The sequence below is a fragment of the Triticum urartu genome, chromosome 5 (assembly GCF_003073215.2).
Source record: "Triticum urartu cultivar G1812 chromosome 5, Tu2.1, whole genome shotgun sequence".
In the NCBI taxonomy this organism is placed as follows: domain Eukaryota; kingdom Viridiplantae; phylum Streptophyta; class Magnoliopsida; order Poales; family Poaceae; genus Triticum; species Triticum urartu.
This window is the reverse complement of record NC_053026.1, coordinates 77,831,002-77,835,782: the sequence shown is the minus strand read 5'-3', so window position 1 is coordinate 77,835,782 and position 4,781 is coordinate 77,831,002.

The window sequence follows — 4,781 nt, the reverse complement described above, 5'->3', positions numbered from 1 at the left end:
TCAACAAATCAGCGCTTCTCAGGAAGAATTTGTTCCTCCATGCTTGAAGTGCATTGAACGTGAATCTGCTAATTCTTCACTTGAATGTTAAAATGCTGCTAATGTTTCAAATTCTTCACATGCCTCTGCTATCACTAATTCCTCATCTGAGGACATTGCTAGTATCATTGACGATGCAGGGCTGAAGGAATTGTACACGACATGCATGCACAAAAGCCTCAAAGGGCATCAGGCTCTTTGTGATGTGCTTAAAAAGCAGATCCTCAACAGGAACCCTAGGAAAGAGGGTATCGCCTTTGAGAGGAAACTCAATGCTGATGGTACATATTGGAAGCCTGAGCAATACCCCAAAACTACATGGGTTGCTGCAAAGGGACCTCTAATTGATCCATCTAACTTATCTGGATTTGCATGTGAATCTCCTCATTCTGATGATGAGTCAATTGACTCCAACTATAAACTATTCAAAAATCAGAATGGTGAAGTATTTGCTAGATATGTTGGCACTAACTGCAGGAACGGCTCCCCTATGAAGAAAATCTGGGTTCCGAAAAGATGCCTTGAAAATCTTCAGGTGAATGTCATCATGACGCCACCTGTGAAGAATAGGAACCCCAGATCAAATTCTTCATATGGACCAAATTCTTCATATGGATTCAAGTCCTCATACGGACCAAATTCCTCATATGGATCAAAGTCCTCATATGAACATCATCGTGCTAACCCGTCTGTTTCGCAGGGAAGATCTAAGGATTATGGATATGTGCATTATTCTTGAAATCATTATGTCCATAAGTCCTCGAAGAATTTCTCTGCATACTCTTATGCTTACTCTAACCCCTCTTATGTGAAACGAAATGGACTGGCTTCTATGCCATCCTTCTCATATGGAGCTCACAGAATGATGAAATCTTTGCCACCCCTTCAGATGTGGGTGGTGAAGAAAAAGAACTAATCTCTTCTGCAGGGTCAGGTCTCCAGACGTACGTAATCATCTGAAGAATTTGCTGGAGACCTGAGTATGCCTGATAGGACGTAGGCTAATCATGAAGAAATGAACTTTCATTTCTCACGTCCTCATATTGCTTTATTAGTTCTTTTACTTGATGAAATTGATCTGATGAATTGATGTCATATTCTTCACTGATGAAGTATATGAGTTTGTAAGCTGCACTAATTCATCTGCAGGATGATCAACCCAAAGCCACTGAGTGGGTCCTCGATAGTGGATGTACAAACCACATGACTGGTGACAAGAATCTATTGATGGATGCTCCATTATCTCCATCGCATCTGAAGCATATCATCTTTGCTGACAAAGGCAAAAGTCAGGTATTGGGTCTAGGTAAGGTTGCGATTACAAAGGATCGACACATGGACAAAGTCATGCTTGTTGAGTCCTTAGGATACAACCTTATGTTTGTCTCAATGCTTTGTGATCTTGATATGGTTGTTGTCTTTGGAAAGTACCATTGTGTTGTGGTTATAGAAGCTGACAATTCCAAAGTCTTCGAAGGCTTTAGGAGAGGAGACCTGTATATTGTTGATTTCTCTACAGGACTACAACCAGCCGTGTGCTTACTTGCAAAAGCTTCAGAAGGCTGGCTCTGGCATCGATGACTTGGTCATGCAGGCATGAGGAATTTGCACACGCTTGCGAAGAAGAAGCATGTCATTGGCATCGAGAATGTCAAATTCCTCAAGGATCACCTATGCGGAGCCTGTGAAGCTGGGAAGATGACCAAGGCCAAGCATCCAGCGAAGACTATCATGACCACCACTCGCCCATTTGAATTGCTTCACATGGATCTCTTTGGTCCTAATCATTATTCTGCAATTTCAAATGAAGCATCTCAATATGGCTTTGTTATTGTTGATGATTATTCTCGCTACACATGGGTACACCTTGTTACTTACAAACATGAAGTGCAGGAAGTCTTCAAACGATTTTCCTCGAGGGCTTCAACCAACTTTGGTGTGAAGATCAAGCACATCAGAAGTGACAATGGCACTGAGTTCAAGAATTCTGGTCTCGATGACTATCTTGATGAACTTGGTATTACTCATGAGTTATCTGCTCCTTATACTCCTCAGCAGAACGACGTCGTGGAGCGCAAGAACATGACTCTTGCTGAGATGGCTCACACTATGCTTGCTGAATACAAAACGCCTCGTCGTTTCTGGACTGAGGCAATTGATACTGCGTGCCACATCATCAACAAAGTATATCTTCACAAATTCTTCAAAAAGACTGCCTATGAACTCCTCACTGATAAGAAACCCAATGTAAGTTATTTCAAAGTCTTCGGTGCTAAATGTTGGATTAGAGATCCTCATCACAACTCAAAATTTGCACCGAAAGCACATGAAGGTTTTATGCTTGGTTACGGAAAGGACTCGCACACCTACAGAGTCTTCAACAACGTTCTTCACAAAGTTGTTGAAACTGTAGATGTGCGGTTCGATGAAACTAATGGCTCGCAAAGAGAGCACCTACCTATTGTGATAGATGAACCAGCACCTGAGGAAACTATCAAGTTCAAGGCTACTGAGGATGTCATTCCTAAGAATCTGCTGAAGAATTCATTCCAGAACATGAAGAACGTCGAGCTAATGCACCTGAAGAAAATGCTGAAGAAAATGGTGCTGAAGAAAACGCTGATCAAATTCTTCAACGGCAACCAGCTCATCCTCGCATTGCAAAAGAAGTGCAAGTTGAAAAGATCATAAATGACATCAAAGCGCCAGGTCCTCTCACATGCTCAAAAGCTTCACATTTGTCTAACTTTTGTGGGCACTATGCTTTTGTCTCTATTATAGAGCCCACTAAGGTAGATGAATCATTTCTGGAGCCTGAGTGGATTCAGGCCATGCAAGAAGAATTACATCAGTTCGAGCTCAACAATGTCTGGGAACTGGTCAAACGTCCAGATCCTCGCAAGCACAATATCATCGGCACAAAGTGGATCTACCGCAACAAGCAAGATGAAAATGGCGAGGAATAAGGCACGGCTTGTAGCTCAAGGCTACACATAGGTTGAAGGAATTGATTTCGATGAAACTTTTGCACCTGTTGCTAGACCTGAGGCTATTCGCATATTACTTGCTTATGCTAACCATCATGATATCACTTTATATCAAATGGATGTGAAAAGTGCATTCCTCAATGGTAAGCTTGAGGAAGAAGTATATGTTGCTCAACCCCCAGGTTTTGAAGATCCAAAGAATCCTGACAAAGTCTTCAGACTCAACAAGGCCCTCTATGGCCTCAAGTAGGCCCCACGGGCTTGGTATGATACTTTGAAGGAATTCCTCATGACAAAAGGCTTCAAACCCGGTTCACTCGACCCTACCCTTTTCACTAAATCTTATGATGGTGAATTGTTTGTGTGCCAAATATATGTTGATGATATTATGTTTGGCTGTACTCACCAACGTTATAGTGATGAATTTGCCTATATGATGAGTGAAGAATATCAAATGTCTATGATGGGAGAGTTGAAATTCTTCTTAGGTCTTCAAATTCGTCAACAACGCAATGGCATATTCATATCTCAGGAGAAATACCTCAAGGATGTACTGAGGAAATTCGGCATGCAAGCAAAGGCGTCAAAATTCCTATGCCCACAAATGGCCATTTGTGCACTGATGAAAATGGTATTGACTTCAATCATAAGGTATACCACTCCATGATAGGTTCTTTATTGTACTTATGTGCATCTAGGCTAGATATAATGCTTAGTGTTTGCATGTGTGCCCGGTTTCAAGCTACACCGAAGGAATCACACCATAAGGCTGTGAAGCATATTCTTCGATATCTAGCTCACACACCAACACTTGGATTATGGTACCCCAAGGGCTCGTTTTTGATCTCATTGGATATTCTGACTCTGAGTATGCTGGTGATCGTGTGGACCACAAGTCAACATCTGGTACATGTCATTTCCTCGGACGATCTTTGGTCTGTTGGTCCTCGAAGAAACAGAACTGCGTATCACTATCTACTGCTGAAGCTGAGTACATTGTCGCCGGTTCTTGCTGTGCCCAATTGCTATGGATGAAGCAAACTCTCAAGGACTACGGCGTCAACATGAAGAATGTGCCTCTCTTCTGTGACAATGAGAGTGCCATCAAGATTGCTCACAACCCAGTTTAGCACTCGAAGACAAAGCACATTCAGATTCGTCATCATTTTCTTCGTGATCATGTGTTGAAGGGCGACATTTCTATTGAGCATGTGAAGACTGAAGAACAGCTAGCCGATATCTTCACAAAGCCCTTGGATGAGAAGAGATTTAGCAAGTTGCGGTGTGAGCTAAATATCCTAGAATCTTCGAATGTTCTTTGAAAAGGACACTCATCCTAACACTTATGCAAAATTGATGACTTAGATGTGCAACACATGAAGAAACGTTTTTATTCAATCAATGAAGAATAACACTCTTAGTGTGAAGAAATTAATGAAGAATTTGATTCTCAGAACCCTATGATAATTGTAGGCGGTGTCTGAAATCATCATTCTTATACGGTGGGTCACGCCACCACCAAAAGTTGAAATTCCTCAAATTATTCATATTCTTCAACTTTGCATAGTCTTCATTGTTTCCATCGTTTTTCTTCATTGGCTTCAAGTTGGTTTTCTGCTAAGTGAATGTGATCGGACCCTTCCCCTCTATGCTATACTCAACCCAATCTGCTCACAAATTCTTCATGTGCGTTCTATTTGAAACTCGTTCAAAATCTTCACTATGTCCTTGTCAGCTGAAGAAATTGCGAACGGA